Consider the following 17,417-nt stretch of genomic DNA (forward strand, 5'->3'; position numbering starts at 1 on the left):
GGCTAATTTAGTAGTAGATTCAAGTAATAGTATGGCCCTAATAAAATCAGATCACGACAGAATCACGAAAAATTGTTTTTCAAGATTGTTTTGATCACGTGGACTGGAAAATGTTCCGGGAAGCCTCAGACATCGATTTATACGCTGACTCAGTGAGTGAGTTTATTAGGAAGTGCATTCGAGTTGTTGTTCCCACTGTGACTATTAAAACCTTCCCCAACCAGAAACCGTGGATAGACCGCGGCATTCACGCAAAGCTGAAAATGCGAACCACCGCATTCAACCATGGAAAGAGGTCGGGAATATGGCRGAATATAAACAGTGTAGTTATTCCCTCCGGAAGGCAACCAAACAAGCGAAATGTCAGTATAGGGACAAAATGGAGTCGCAATTCAACAGCCCAGACACGAGACGTATGTGGTAGGATCTACAGGCAATTACGGACTACAAAAAGAAAACCAGTCATGTCACAGACACCGACGTCTTGCTTCCAGACAAGCTAAACACCTTCTTTGCCCGCTTTGAGGATAATAGAGTGTTACCGACACGACCCGCTCGCAAGGACTGCAGGCCCCCCCTCTCCTTCTCCGTGGCCGACGTGAGTAAGACATTTAAATGTTTTAACCCTCGCAAGGCTGCTGACTCAGACGGCATCCCTAGCCACATCCTCAGAGCATGTGCAGACCAGCTGGCTGGTGTGTTTACGGACATATTCAATCGCTCCCTATCCCAGTCTGTTGTCACCACATGCTTCAATATGGCCACCATTGTTCCTGTACCAAAGAAGGCAAAGATAGCTGAACTAAATGACTATTGCCCCGTAGCACTCACTTCTGTCATCATGAAGTGCTTTGAGAGACTAGTCAAGGATCACCTTACCTGCCACCCTAGACCCACTTCAGTTTGCATACCACCCCAACAGGTCCACAGACGATGCAATCGCCATCACACTGCACACTGCCCTCTCCCATCTGGACAAGAGGAATACATACGTAAGAATGCTATTCATTGACTACAGCTCAGCATTCAACACCATAGTATCCTCCAAGCTCATCATTAAGCTTAAGGCCCTGGGTCTCAACCCCGCCCTGTGCAATTGGGTCCTGGACTTTCTGATAGGCCACCTCCAGGTGGGGCAGGTAGGAAACAACATCTCCACTTTGCTGAACCTCAACACTGGGGCCCCACAAGGGTGCGTGCTCAGCCGCCCTCCTGTATTCCCTGTTCACCCATGACACGCCTCCAACTCAATCATCAAGTTTGCATACGACACAACAGTAGTGGGCTTGATTACCAACAACAATGAGAAAGCCTACAGGGAGGAGGTGAGGGCCATCGGAGTATGGTGTCAGGAAAACAACCTCTCACTCAACGTCATAAAAAAAAAAGGAAATGATCGTGGACTTCAGGAAAGTGCAGAGGGAGCACCTCCCTATCCACATCGATGGGACAGTAGTGGAGAAGGTGGAACGTTTTAAGTTCCTCGGCGTACACATCACGGACAAACTGAAATGGTCCACCCACACAGACAGCGTGGTGAAGAAGGCGCAACTGCGCCTCTTCAACCTCAGGAGGCTAAAGAAATGTGGCTCGTCACATAAAACTCGAACACACTTTTGCAGATGCAGAATCGAGAGCATCCTGTCGGGCTGTATCACTGCCTGGTACGGCAACTGCACCGCCCTCAACTGCAAGGCTCTCCAGAAGGTAGTACGGTCTGCACAACGCATTATCGGGGGCAAACTACCTGCCCTCCAGGACACCTACAGCACCCGATGTCACAGGAAGGCCAAAAAGATCATCAAGGACAACAACCATCTGAGCCACTGCCTGTTCACCCTGCTATCATCCAGAAGGCGAGGTCAGTACAGGTGCATCAAAGCTGGGACGGAGAGACTGAAAAACAGCTTCTATCTCAAGGCCGTCAGACTGTTAAACTGTCACGCCCTGATCTGTTTCACCTGTTCCTGTGATTGTCTCCACCCCTCCAGGTGTTGCTTATTTTCCCCAGTGTATTTATCCCTATGTTTCCTGTCTGTCTGTGCCAGTTCGTCTTTTATGTTAGTCAAGTCAACCAGCGTGTTTTCCCGGTCATTTGGAGGAATTCATGGCAAAGGTGAGAAAAGTTTTTGAGTCTCTGGTATCTGGCCAGCAAACTGCTTGACTTACATCAAAACTCCCTGGAATCCTGGAATCCGGAGTCTCTTTTAGATACTTTTCTGCACGGATTATCTGAGGAGGTTAAGGATGAGCTAGCTGCTCGGGAACTGCCGGTGGACCTCGACTCCCTTATCGCCTTAACCATTCAAATTGATGGACGCCTAAGGGAACGCAAGAGTGAGAGGAGGTCTGGTCTCGGACACACTCGCGCACCCGATATGGCACGTTCACCTCCTATGGAATCCGGAAGTTTCCGAAGGCAGCTCTTCCGAGAGGAGTCGAGGCCACCCGAGCTCTCTCGTGAATCTACAACGCGTGAGTTGGATACTCCTGAGCCTATGCAGTTGGGAAGAACTAGGCTATCAGTTTGGGAGCGCTCACGGAGGATGAATAATAAACTGTTGTATATACTGTGGAGGGGCAGGACATTTTATAGCTATCTGCCCTATTTGGAAACTCTTGTCCTAGTGGGTACCAGTACTATAGTGAGTCAGACTGGGAGTTCCCTAATTCCCATCACCCGTACACCCTTTTTTGGGCTTGTGCTGTGGGGAGACCAATCTACGTCTCTCCGAGTGCTCATTGACTCTGGGGCTGATGAGAGTTTTTTGGATGCCACTATTGCTTCGGAGTTTGGTAATCCCACCCAGCCTCTCTCTGTCCCCATGGATGCTAGGGAACTGGACGGCCACTCTGTAAGGGAAGTCACCCATAGTACTGTGCCCGTTCAATTACGGGTTTCTGGTAACCACAGTGAGACCATACAGTTCCTCCTCATTGCATCTCCCCATGTTACGGTTGTTTTGGGATTTTCCTGGCTCCAAAAGCACAATCCTGTGATTGACTATAACACAAGCTCCATCCTGGGTTGGAGCCCATTTTGCCATTCCCACTGCCTTCAAGCAGCACAGCCTTCCCCTAGTCATCTTCCTCAGGAGGATAGCAAGACTGTGGATGTCTCTGCTATCCCCACGGAATACAATGACCTCCTGGCAGTGTTTAGCAAGGCACTTGCTACTTCCCTTCCCCCGCACCGTCCTTATGATTGTGCCATTAATCTTCTCCCAGGCACTACACCACCTCGGGGTCAGTTGTACTCTCTGTCCGGACCAGAGACCATTGCTATGGAGGAGTACATAGAAGAGTCTCTGGCCACTGGGGCCGTCCGTTTGTCTGCATCTCCTGCTGGCGCTGAGTTTTTCTTTGTGGAGAAGAAGGAAAAGACCCTGCGCCCGTGCATTGACTACCGGGGACATTGCGATATCACTGTCAAATTGTTACCCTCTCTCTCCTCTCCTTGGCGTTTGAACCTCTCCAGGGGGCCACCATGTTTTCCAAGCTGGACCTTCGGAATGCCTACCACCTGGTTCGGATACGCAAGATATGTGAGTGGAAGACAGGCTTCAACACAGCCAGTGGACAATATGAGTCCACGGTCATGCCATTTGGGCTCACCAACGCCCCCGCTGTCTTCCAGGCTTTGGTCAGTGATGTGCTTCAGGACATGCTAAACAGGTTTGTGTTCGTCTACCTGGATGACATCCAGGTTTTTTTCCCGATCTGCCCAAGAACATGTACTCCATGTCAGACAGGTCCTTCAGCGCCTCCTGGAGAACCATTTGTTCGTGAAAGCAGAGAAGTGTGAGTTCCACCTCTCTCCTATCACCTTTCTGGGATATGTCATTGCTGAGGGAAATGTTCAGATGGATCCGGGAAAGGTGAAAGAAGAGGTGGATTGTTGTTAACCTTTTCTCAATACAGGGGGTGCTGTTTCCACTTTGGAAAATATCATCTCCAAATTAAACTGCCTCATACTCAATTCTTGCTCGTACAATATGCATATTATTATTACTATTGGATAGAAAACAATCTCTAGTTTCTAAAACCGTTTGAATTATGTCTGTGGGTGAACCAGAACTCTTTCTACAGCGAAAATCATGACAGGACATGCGAAGCTCTGAAAAATAGTCTCTGATCTCGGATCAGTTTTAAGCTCTGTGTGTGCCCTATGGATCGAAATGAACTGCACCCGCCTTCCCCTGGATGTTCTAGTTAACAATGAGTGCAACAAGTGGAATGGCGTCTCTTACGTGTTTTTCAGAGTTTATAAAAGGCAATGGAGTGAGATGTCCCTTCTTTTCGACGCTCGCCAGGACGCAGGAGAGGACGATCATCAGATGGTATGCTCAAAGCTCTCGTTATTGACCAAGATCTATCCGTCTGTGATTTAATTCGAATTAGGTGTTAGAAACATCATAACGAAGTTATTTGAAACCGATTTATATCAGTTTATGCGAGTATATTGCTTTTTTCGGAATTTCCTTAGTATTGCGTTTGAGGATTTGGACATGTGTGTGCCGGTGATCGTTAGCTGCTAGTTTCCGAAGTTGAAGAGGTGTTGTTTACAACAAAGAACGATTCTTTGGACAAAGGACAATTGCCCAAGATACTGATGGAAGCTCGTCAAAAGTAAGAGTTATTTATGATTTATTCCGTATTTATGTGGAAAAATGTAAACGCAGTTGTCGGCCATTTTTTGCGGCACGTCTGGCTGTAACACAATGTATGTTTAGTAGAGTTAATTTTAAAAATCTAAATCAGCGGTTGCATTAATAACCAATGCACTTTTTCATTAGCTGTCAACTGTGTTTTTTTTAGTCAATCTAATCAATAAATAATCGTAAACATAGGTGCCTTTCCAAGATGGCGCCGGCCAGAATGCATGCCATGTTTTGACAGATTACATTGCATAACCACGATTTGTGATGCTAAATATGCACATTTTCGAACAAATCTTATATGCATTGTTAATATGATGTTACAGGACTGTCATCTGAAGAATTCTGAGAAGGTTAGTGAAAAAATTAATATTTTTGGTGGCGATAAGTTATCGCCCCTTTTGCATTGATTAATGCTGGGGTGATGTTAGCTCATGTGTATGGCTAATATAACGTATATTGTCTTTTCGCTGTAAAACACTTAGAAAATCGGAAATATTGTCTGGTTTCACAAAATCTGTGTCTTTCGATTGCCTGTATGCTGTGTATTTTTCCAGAAATGTTTTAGGATGAGTATTTTGGTATTGACGTCGGTCTCTGTAATTATTCGGCTGCTTCCAACGCTATTTCAGATTGCAGCTGCAATGTAGAACTGTGATTTTACTGAAATATGCAATTTTTTCAAAAAAACATATGCTATCATAAATATGTTATCAGACTGTCATCTTTGTGAAGTTGTTTCCTTGGTTAGTGGCTATACATATCTTTATTTAGTCGAATTGTATGAGCTATGATGCAGGAAAAAATTGTGGAGAAAAAAGTTGTATATGTCGCTGTTTTTGGCTTATTCCTGGGTGGGTTAGTTAAGTAGATTTTACCTAGGCGCTGTCTGCTATTTGCGCCTTGTATACTGGACTGATTCTTAAGAGTCTAGTTGCAGTCAGAAATGAAGCATAGGACTGGACCTCGGCACAAGACTCAACGATGTGGGGTCTCTTTCATGTAACATTGCTAGTTCCATGGTGTGTATTTGTTCACGCACTTGTCCGTCTTTTAGACCATGTGTAGTACTTTTGGTCTTGCGGTCCCCATAGTTCCTCTGAAGGTTTCTCCTCCGTGTTCACAGATATTAATTCCGGTCTCCTGTTCCCTACGTCTGGGCAACACTGCATACGCTACACTGTCTAGTGGATTTGCAGCTCGACCGCGCAATGTTTATCATGTAGACAAAGACCCTGCCCGTGAGTTTTACCTGCGTAAAATCTGCACTTCCTCATTCTTTTTTCCTAAACACCACCATCTATGCTAACTATATCTCATGCCCAGAAGAGGGTCCAGTCAATGGTGCAGCACGTCTTCTGGATGAATGGATTGCCGTGGACATGGTATCTGACTGGGGGTCCTAGTTCTCTCATGTCTGGAAGGCGTTCTGCACCCTCATTGGGGTCACTACTAGTGCCAAATTGATGCATTTAGTCCCTCTGGGAGTATCTCAGTCCATGGCCCGTTGGAGGACTGTCCATACTTAGAGCTTGGTTCTTGGTAGTGGTATGACTAATATCTTTATTTAGTCGATATTAGTCGCATAGCATATGATATGAGGTAAAAATTGGTGCGTTAAATAACAAGATGGTGATTTTTTTGCGTAAGCTGTGGTTAGTGAATAAGATTTACATATTGTGTCTTCCCTGTAAAACATTTTAAAAATGATGGCTGGATTCACAAGATCTGTATCTTTCATCTGGTGTCTTGGACTTGTGATTTAATGATATTTAGATGCTTGTATTTACTTGTGACGCTATGCTAGGCTATGCTAGTCAGCTTTTTTACTGTGGGGGGTGCTCCCGGATCCGGGATGAGTACCAAGTAAAAGTTAAGAGAATTATGTTCTCGATGTTCATAAACTGAACTTCAATTAACTACTCAGTCTGCAACCCAGAATTTGTAAGATACTGGTTGAAATGAAAACAGACAGAGGCCCAGCCTACAATAGTCAAATGTTTATTCACGAGAACGTTCTGAAGTCCACAATACAAAGACATCCATTTTATAGCGGTGCACATAGTTCCACACAAACAGTAGGTATCCTGCGCACATACTGTCTCCCTACCCAGCCGACATAGATTACAGAGACCGTGAGAAGCACTCCCCGTCCTCCCCCAAGATTGGGGAGGCCGTGAGACCAAATCTCTCAGTGGCACCTAGCCAAGGTCGGCACCAAATTTTGCTCAGACAGTCTGTGTTTAAGATACTGTAGAGACATATTGTTTTACTGACTAAAACTACACACATCATTAATTATAACTTTATGATTCTAATCAATTTCATAGAATTATATGGTTTCAGGGTGGAGTATTCTAATCATTAATTTAAACATATAAATCCCATTAACAATTGTCCTCAACCAATGTCCAGGTGCAGTTGCAACGGTTTCTTGGTTTTGCAAACTTCTACCGCCATTTCATTCGGGATTACAGCACCCTGGCGGCCCCCTTCTCGGCACTCATGTCCCCCAAGATACCGTTCAAATGGTCTCCAGCTGTCGACAAAGCCTTTGTGGACCTGAAGTATCAGTTCACAACAGCACCCATCCTCATCCATCCTCATCCGACTCCTCGCGTAAATTTGTGGTGGAAGTGGATGCTTCGGATGTTGGAGTGGGAGCCATCCTGTCCCAGTGATCTGCCCAGGACCAGAAGCTTCATCCCTGTGCCTTCCCTCCCCATTGTTTCAATCCTGCTGAGAGGAACTACAATGTTGTAAACCGAGAACTCCAGGCGGTGAAGATAGCGTTGGAGGAGTGGAGGCACTGGCTGGAAGGAACAGAACAGCCATTCCTGGTCTGGACCGACCATAAAAACTTGGAATATCTCCGTTCAGCCAAGCGCCTCAACTCAAGGCAGGCCCAGTGGGCATTCCTGTTTACCAGATTCAACTTGACCATTTCCTACTGTCCAGGGTCTAAAAATGTGAATGCCTGATGCTCTCTCCCGCCTATACAGTTCCTCTGCCACACCATTGACTTCCGAAACCATTCTCCCTACTTCATGCTTTGCTGCCACTGTAGATTGGGGTATTGAGAACCTGGTTCATGAGGCTCAACGCTCCCAGCCTGGACCTCAAGTGGGCCTGGCTAACCGGCTGTTTGTCCCTAACCCAGTCCGGCCCCGGGTCCTGGAATGTGCTCATTCCTCCAGGCTGACCTGTCATCCAGGGTCCCGTCGTACACTAGCCTTCCTTCGACAATGTTTCTGGTGGCCCACAATGATCCCTGATGTCTCTGCCTTCGTCACCGCATGCACTGTGTGTGCTATAAACAAGACTCCACGGCAAGCTCCTTCTGGCCTCCTGCAGCCACTACCAGTTCCTCATCGTCCCTGGTCTCATATCTCTGGACTTTGTCACTGGGCTCCCTCCGTCTGGTGGCAACACTGTCATTCTGACGGTAGTCGACCGGTTCTCCAAGGCCGCCCATTTCATCCTTCTCCCCAAACTAACTTCTGCCAAGGAGACGGCCCAGCTTATGGTGCAGCATGTCTTCCGGATCCATGGACTCCCGGTAGACATGGTCTCCGATCGGGGTCCTCAGTTCTTGTCTCAGTTCTGGAAGGCAATCTGCACCCTTATTGGGACGTCGGCCAGCCTGTCATCTGGATTCCATCCCCAACCAACGGTCAGTGGGAGCGAGCCAACCAAGACCTGGAAACCACCCTGAGGTGCCTGGTCTCAACTAATCCCACTACCTGGAGCCGACAACTGGTCTGGGTGGAGTATGCACGGGACACCCTTCCCTGTTCGGCCACGGGACTCTCTCCATTTGAGTGTTCTTTGGGGTATCAACCTCCACTCTTCCCGGTACAAGAGCAAGAGGTCAGCGTGCCCTCGGCCCAGATGTTTGTTCGCCACTGTCAACGTACCTGGAGAAGAGCTATTCGCAAGACCAACTCCAGGTATCGTAGACAAGCGGACATTCGCCGGACCCCATCTCCCCGCTACCGCATTGGGCAGAGGGTATGGCTTTACACTCTCCCGTGCGGGCAGAGTCCCGCAAGCTGTCTCCCCGCTTCATTGGTCCTTTTCCCATTTCTAGAGTCCTTAGTTCCACTGCTGTCCATCTTGTGTTACCTCGTACCCTCCTTATTCACCCTACTTTCCATGTGTCCAGAATTAAGCTCATGTCTCACTGTCCTTTGTCTTCTGTCTCCAGGCTCATCCCTCCCCCGGGTTATTGATGACCAGCCAGCATATACCTTGAGATGCCTCCTGAAGGTTTGACCACGGGGCAGGGGTTTCCAGTACCTGGTTTACTGGGAGGGTTATGGCCCGGAGGAGAGGTGCTGGGTCCCTGCTAAAGATATCTTGGACCCGGCCCTCATCGCCGATTTCCACTGCCGACACCCCGGTCAGCGAGATATGCTCCCGGGGGGGGGGGGGGGGGGGGTGCATCCACCTGTCCATCCGCCGTCCATCCACCTGTTCCTGTGATTGTCTATAAGGTAGTTGTGAATTTGTTAGATTACTTAATAGATATAACTGCACTGATAGAACTAGAAGCACAAGCATTTCGCTACACTCACATTAACATCTGCTAACCATGTGTATGTGACAAATAAGATTTGATTTTTGATTTGAAATCCAGACATTAAAGCGGAATTCAACAATATTCAAAAATGTTTTGAACTTAGTAGGAAATCAACTAAATGTATTGAACTTTATATGGCCAAGATTATCGTAGGACATGAACAAAATCCATCAGTGGTTCGTATTTTGCTTACATTTTCTGAATAGTCAACGCAGGAATGCCCCTTTGGGTTTGCGCGTGTCTACCACTTTGTGCAGTTGTTAGCGATGATGAATAATTTAACCCTAATTATTCAACTCATTTATCTATCAACTTCTCCGAAGGGCCCATGGGTTAGATGATAAAGGGTCAGGTTATACACAAATGATTTTCTATAGTTTAATCCGTCCAAGTAGCAGCAGCACAAACTTTAGTTAAATCTCCATCACTTCACTTCTCTGTCACTCACATCTCTCACGTGAATCTATGCGCATAGTAAGAGTCCCAACATAAAATCTGTATGGCAGTACCATAATAAAAGACTCATATACACATTAAATATTTCTGATTAAAAAATATATATTTCTTATTCCAAAACCATGACTACAGTAATAATGATAACCGTCTTCTGGTAGATGAAAAGGCTTTCCCCAAAATATTCTCAATTAAATGTTAACTACAAAGTGCCTAACCTGGTATCATGATATGATTATTTGCATCAATCCAGTGGTGATTTATCTAGCAAACTCTCCTAACCAAACAAGTCTCTTAATGGTGCTCAGTTGAATTAGGATATCTACACTATTTGTTTTATAGACCTCGAAAGTGATTACCTGATGTGGTTAAGAATTGTTGGGGACTTAAAACATCAAATTTTGTTTTTCAATTAAGTGTGATTTTCAGAGCAAAAATCAGAAGAAACTGGAAAAAACTGAAACCTAGAAAAACAAAACTGACAAAACGGAATTTGGGAAAAAATATAACAGATTTCATAGGGCCCTATAATAGCTTACGCTGAAACAGGAAATCTTTATTGATTATAAACACAAGACAGCAGCCCAGCCATAAATGTGTCAGCACCCCCTCCTCTCTATTTACTAACCACAGAAATCATACATGGCTGTTTCTATTTGTGGGATCAAACATTACAGCTGCATTTGTTGTGCAGCTACATTGGGCAAACCCTAAGTCTTGTTATCATGCTCAGCCATAATTCGAGAAACAGTTTCTTTTAGAGCAGATAATAATTAGCAGCGGTAACCACCAGAGCAGGTATGTTCAGAGAGACAGCCCTCCCCTGTACTGCACTATACTGTAATGGTGCATCCTTTGTGGAGTTGTTTTCCCTGCACAGTCGGGTGTTGCAACACTTTAATGAGCAGACATAGGACGGGATGTTATTTGGAGGCTTAATTGCTTAATCTGGGCTTTTAGGAGGGAAAGTGGGGTAAAACAGGCCGACATGGGAGGAAGGGAGGGAGGTAGCTGCTGGTTGGGGAGGGGAGAGGAGAAGGGCTTGTTTTATGGGCTGGTAATGGTTTTTGTGGGTGGATTTCACACATTACAGCTGGATGGCGAAACAAATCCACAGCAGCGCCTCTGTGATCACATGCTCACAACATGATATTATAAACCAGGAATAAACAGGGAGGCTTTGCAAATGGATTGAGGGCTGTTCACAATTAATCTAGTGCACTTTGGCGTTTAGTGTGCTTGTGTCTGTGGGAATGAATTAGCCCTGAGTGGAGAACTAAGACATTCATCACCTCCCAGACGCACGGCAGGTGATTGATTGAGATCTCGAACCTTTTCCTGACACTGTAGCTCCACGGTAAAGAACCTTCCATTCTGCACCTGGGGATGTTGCACTGAACAATGCTGATAGATGTATACTGGCAGATCAGATCAGTAAAGAGGCTTGTGGAGATACTGATGGATGCACTCGACTCAAATGTTAGGTGTGTGTTTTCAGCCCCGCCTGATGATACGAGGAGATATTGTCAGTCAGGGACGGCAGAGTTGTCTAGCAAGGCCAGAAGGCTCTGAACTCTGAAACTGAATTGATAGGCAACCATGCCTGCTCTGCACACTGGGAGGGAGACGATTGGGTGGCAGGCAGGAACTGCAGGTTTTGGATCCAGAGTGAAGTCAGTTAAACTAAAAAGTTAGTAGCGTTGTGCTCTCATTATTATCTCTAACTTCCCTCGTACTTATTATATCACTGTATCTGTGAGTAGGTTGAGCACAGTAAAAAATATCTCCACGCCATTGTGTTTAACCTTCATCTACAAGCTGCTGGCTGTAAACTACTGCTACAACTGGCTTATTCCATAGTGTTTCTGTTCTCTTTCCCTCCCCTGACAACTGAACACTCCTTTCTACAGCAAGCCTTAGCACTGCCTGAAACCCAAAGAGTCATACAGAGACCGGCAGTGCAAAGTACAGTAGAGCCACTGACAGGCTCATTCATACTGACTCAAACTCTCTTTCCCTCTCACACACTAGTCTGTATAAAGTAAGGGCAATGTCCTTTAGGCTAGACCTGTCTGTCAAAGCAGCTGGCCAGGACTTTTCCCATGGTAGTTTTACAGGGTGGGGAGGGAGGGAGGGAGGGAGGAGGGAGGGAGGGAGGGAGGGAGGGAGGGAGGGAGGGAGGGAGGGAGGAGTTTAGGGGGTTCTTCAAAGGCAAGCCCATCAGAAATACCAGATGGAGAGAGCCTGTAAAGAAATATTTTAGTGGAGCGAGATTGGAAGAGAAAGCAATGGAGAGAGGGAGGACTTGACAAACAGGATTGCAGAGGATGGTCAAATTTGGATGCGCACACATTTGCTTGTACACCGTTAGTATTATTTTTAATCTGCATTGTTGGGATGGGCTTGTAAGCAAGCGTTTCATGGTAAAGTTTACCATGTGACAAATACAATTTAATTTAATTTGTACACACACAAGCACTATCTGGTGCTCCTGGCCATCCCTGACCAGTGAGATTCGGCCATATCCCAGGAGCTTACCAAAATTGAAAATATTTTTGGCCCATCTTCAGTGTGACTTTCTCTTGAGTTTATTTATTTCCTTTCTGTGTTTATTTCTACTGCATAGCCTCTGGGAGTGTTTGGGTGTGTTTGTCAGTCTGTGTATCTGAATGTTTTAGTTTTGTGTATCTGTGTGTGAAACAAGTGTTTGTGTTTATGTGTCCTTGGTGTAGGAGAGTAATTGCAGATCTCTGTCTGTCTGTGCTATAGTTTTACGGTGTAACATTGCACCCCTGTTCCTCCTTTCCCCTCTCTCTGTCCTCTATTGGCTTACACAGGCCATTAAGCCCAAATCGTACCAGCCACATGAATACCCATGAATACAGAGGATCTGAGCCAAGCTCTCCATTTCACCCCCACCTCTCATAAAATGTGCTCCTGTTCCCTTTCTTTCCCTCCCTCCACTCACTCCACTTCTCACTTATAAACTTGTCCCTTTTCCCTCATTCATTTACTTCCTTCTTTCTCTTGTTTTGTCTCCGTCTCTGTCCCACCTCCCCCTATGTCTCTCTACTTATCTTTTTCAGTTTCTCTGCTCTCTCTCTCTCCTTCTCTCCATTTCTCTGGCTCCGCCTGCCTCACCAAGGGAAAGTGTTCTGTTTTCAGATTGGGCACAGGAAGGCAGTACAGCCCTCTCCCTATTCACTTCCCCCTCCTCCCTTCTCTCTCTCTCCCGCTCTGTGAGTGAGTGAGTAAAGCAAAGAGGCAGGCATGTTTCAACAGATGGCTAGGGCTGTCCTGATTCAGCCACGACTCCACACCGCTGTTGGTTCACTGAGAACTCTGTGAGCGAGCTAGAGAGTGAGAGGGAGAAATGTAACTTTGGAGAGAGGGATTTCTTTTTTTCTTAATTTGAAACTCCCCCTCCCCTTTCCCTCCTTGTTTCTCTGTGTGTCTATATTGGTGTTTTTTTCTCGTTCTCCGTACATCTGAGAGGGTCAGTCAGCCTGTCAGGCAGCTAGCGAGAGAGAGAGGGAGAGAGAGAGAGAGGAGCAGAGTAAGAGTAAAACAGAGCAGACAAGGACAGAGGACAGACAAGAGATGGGAAGTGCATGGTGATGTGTGACTGATTACCCAGCCCAGAGCAGTGCCCCCTCCTCCAGCAGCTCTACTGGGTCAGTACCCTGGGACAGCACCTGCTTCCCTGACAGACATACACACGCTCAGGACCTGCATCTGTGTGAGGTACAGTGGCTTGCCCTACTTTTCACTTTGCTGCCTCTCTCTCTCCCTCTTCCTTGCTTTCTCTCTCTCTTTTTTCTGCACTTGCTCCTGCTGGCTGCGCTGATGTAACTGGGCTCTGGGAATTCTAAGGAGGTAGTGTAGCGCACACACAGCTAACCCTCTATGGCCACAGTTACCCCCCCCCCCCCCCCCCCGTTTGTGACTCTCTGTCTTAAAGGAGCCAGGTTGTTTGTGCTTCAATGCTGTCAGTTATTTTCTGGTAAGGTGCATCCTGTTGAGTTTCTTCTAGTTTTTTGCTCATCTCTTTGCTACCTTGCTGATGAGCAGTGGGAGCTTGCTTTGCTGACTAGGAGCAGTGTTACTAGGGAAAGGGAGGGACGGTGTTACACCCTGTTCCCTGCCTGTAGCCTACAGCCACCGGGAAGGAGTGAGAGAGCAACGGGAAGAGAAAAGAAGGGAGAGGGAGGTAGTGTTGAGCTGTTGGACAGACTTGAAGCTGTCATTCACTATATGTATCAGGTACTGGTTCCTGTTGAGCAACTCTGCAATGGCTGTGATAGAGGAACACTGTTAATGTTTTTGGATAGTTGAAAGCATATAAATCATTGTTTTTCAAACGGGAACTTTGATAAAGTGGAGATACTTTCCACTTGGAACAGTATGGGAATGTGAAGTGCCTAATTTTATTGTTTTGGTTTATCCACTGTTGAAGAAAGTATGGAAATATGATTTGTCAGGGGGGGGGGGGGTGGTTCGAAGCCAGCCTACTGCCCTTTGACACAAACTCTTTCCATCTTTCCCCACTGTCATCCTGTCTATATATCTGTTACCACTAGAACCGCTGGGCCTCGACAGACCCCCCTTCAAGCTTCATTRTGACTGCAATTTTCATCTAACAGTGTAATTATTAAATGTCATATATGCTTTTGCAAAAATAATCATTTGGTTGTGTTTATGAAGACCTTGGTAAAATGAATACTATTTTTACTGTATTTCAAATAACAATAGCATTTTCATTAGTATGTCACTGTAGGATATACAGTGCATTTCGGAATGCCCTTTTACCACATTTTGTTACATTACAGCCTTATTCTAAACTGTATTACATCTTTTTTCCCTCATCAATCTACACACAATACCCCAAAATGAAAAGGAAAAACTGTTTTTTTTAATTTATTTTAGCAAATGTATTAGAAAAAAAAAACTGATGTCACATTTACACAAGTATTCAGACCTTTTACTCAGTAAATGTGATATTTCAATTTTTATTTGTAGTACATTTGCTAAAATTTCTAAACCTGAAATATCACATTTACATAAGTATTCAGACCTTTTACTCAGTACTTTATTGAAGCACCTGTGGCAGCAATTACAGCCTCGAGTCTTTTTGGGTATGACGCTACAAGCTTGGATCACCTGTCTTTGGGGAGTTTCTCCCATTATTCTCTGCAGATCCTCTCAAGCTCTGTCAGGTTGGATGGGGCGTGTCACTGCACAGTTATTTTCAGGTCTCAGAGATGTTTGATCAAGTTCAAGTCTGGGCTCTGGCTGGGCCACTCAAGGACATTCAGAGACTTGTCCCGAAGCCACTCCTACGTTGTCTTGGCTGTGTGCTTAGGGTCGTTGTCCTGTTGGAAGTTGAACCTTCGCCCCAGTCTGAGGTGCTGAGCTCTCTGGAGCAGGTTTTCATCAAGATATCTCTGTACTTTGCTCCGTTCATCTTTTCCTCAATCCTGACTAGTCTTCCAGTCCCTGCCGCTGAAAAACATCCCCACAGCATGATGCTGCCACCATCATGCTTCACCGAATAAATGTTGCCAGGTTTTCTCCAGACGTGGTGCTTGGCATTAAGGCCAAAGAGTTCAATATTGGTTTCATCAGGCCACAGAATCTGTTTTTGATGGTCTGAGAGTCTTTAGGTGCCTTTTGGCAAACTTTACTGAGGAGTGGATTCCATCTGGCCACTCTACCATGAAGGCCTGATTGGTGGAGTGCTGCAGAGATGTTTGTCCTTCTGGAAGGTTCTCCCATCTCCACAGAGGAACTCTGGAGGTCTGTCAGTGTGACATTGGGTTCTTGGTCAACTCCCTGACCAAGGCCCTTCGACCTCAATTGCTCAGTTTGGCCGGGCTGGCAGCTCTAGGAAGAGTCATGGTGATCCAAACTTCTTCCATTTAAGAATGATGGAGGCTACTGTGTTCTTAGGGACTGCAATGCTGCAGAAATGTTTTGGTACCCTTCCCCAGAGTTCTGCCTCGACACAATCCTGTCTCGGAGCTCTATGGACAATTCCTTCGACCTCATGGCTTGATTTTTGCTCTGACATGCACTGTTAACATTGGAACCTTTATATAGACAGGTGTGTGCCTTTCAAAATCATGTCCAATCAATTGAATTTACCACAGGTGGACTCCAATCAAGTTGTAGAAACATCTCAAGGATGATCAATGGAAATCTGTGAAATCTGTGAATGTATTGTAATGTTTTTAAAATTGTATAAACTACCTTAATTCTGCTAGACCCCAGAAAGAGTAGCTGCTGCCGTTAGCAGCAGCTAATGGGGATCCATAATAAATACAAATTGAAACAGGATGCACCTAAGCAACATTTTTTAAAGGTCTGAATACTTTTAAACTTTTTCTGTTTTGTAAAATTTTGAAAAACCTTTTTTCGTTTTGTCATTATAGGGTATTGTGTGTAGATTGCGTAAAAATGAAATGTAATACATTTTAGAATAAGGCTGTAAGGTAACAAAATGTGGAAAAATTCAAAGGGGTTGACTTTCTGAAATGTCTTTCTGAATACTTTCTGAATGTACTGTATGTATGTACAGTGTGTGTGTGTGTGTGTGTGTGTGTGTGTTGTGTGTGTGTGGTGTGTGGTGTTGTGTGTTGTGTGTGTGTGTGTGTGTGTGTGTGGGTGTGTGTGTTGTGTGTGTGTGTGTGTGTGTTTGGGGTCACTAAGAAATGTCTTGTTTTTGAAAGAAAAGCATTTTTTTTTAAATAACATCAAATTGATCAGAAATACAGAGCAGACATAGTTAATGTTGTTTATGACTATTGTAGCTGGAAACGGCTGATTTTTAATGGAATATCTACATAGGTCGTACAGAGGCCCATTATCAGCAACCATCACTCCTGTGTTCCAATGGCATGTTGTGTTAGCTAGTCCAAGTTTATCATTTTAAAAGGCTAATTGATCATTAGAAAACACTTTCGCAATTATGTTAGCACAGCTGAAAACTGTTGTTCTGATTAAAGAAGCAATGAAACTGGCCTTCTTTAGACTAGTTGAGTATCTGGAGCATCAGCATTTGTGGGTTCAATTACAGACTCAAAATGGCCTGAAACAAAGAACTTTCTTCTGTAACTAGTCAGTCTATTCTTGTTCTGAGAAATGAAGGCTATGCTATTAATGGTCTATGTTGATATTCCATTAAGAATCAGCCGTTTCCAGCTACAAAAGTCATTTACAACATTAACTATGTCTGCTCTGTATTTCAGATCAAATTTATGTTATTTTAATGGACAAAAAATGTGCTTTTCAAAAAGAAGAATTTCTAAGGGACCCCAATCTTTTGAACGGTAGTGTATGTGTGTGTATATACACACACACACACACACACACACACACACACACACACACACACACACACACGCACACGCACACACACACACACACACAAAAGATATATACAGTACCAGCCAAAAGTTTGGACACACTGCCTCATTCAAGGGTTTTTCTTTATTTTTACTATTTTCTACATGGTAGACGAATAGTGAAGACATCAAAACTATGAAATAACACATATGGAATCATGTAATAAGTAAAAAAGTGTTAAACAAATCAAAATAAATGTTATATTTTAGATTGACCACCCTTTGCCTTGATGACAGATTGCACACTCTTGGCATTCTCTCAACCAGCTTCATGAGGTAGTTACCTGGAATGCATTTCAATTAACAGGTGTGCCTTGCTAA

At 44.9% G+C, this 17,417-nt stretch overlaps 1 protein-coding gene across 2 annotated transcripts in view; it reads left to right on the forward strand.

Annotated features, from left to right (window-relative positions):
- The first annotated feature begins 13,009 nt into the window (after nt 1-13,009).
- LOC111966926 (extracellular sulfatase Sulf-2-like) overlaps nt 13,010-17,417 on the forward strand; it is a 181,605-nt gene continuing 177,197 nt past the window's right edge. For both annotated transcript variants that reach the window (XM_023991871.2, XM_070444456.1), the window contains exon 1: nt 13,010-13,437. The gene's annotated coding sequence lies outside the window, so the exon portion shown is untranslated. The remainder of the gene's footprint in view (nt 13,438-17,417) is intronic.

Source organism: Salvelinus sp. IW2-2015, linkage group LG7, assembly GCF_002910315.2.
Source record: "Salvelinus sp. IW2-2015 linkage group LG7, ASM291031v2, whole genome shotgun sequence".
NCBI classification, from domain to species: Eukaryota; Metazoa; Chordata; class Actinopteri; order Salmoniformes; family Salmonidae; genus Salvelinus; species Salvelinus sp. IW2-2015.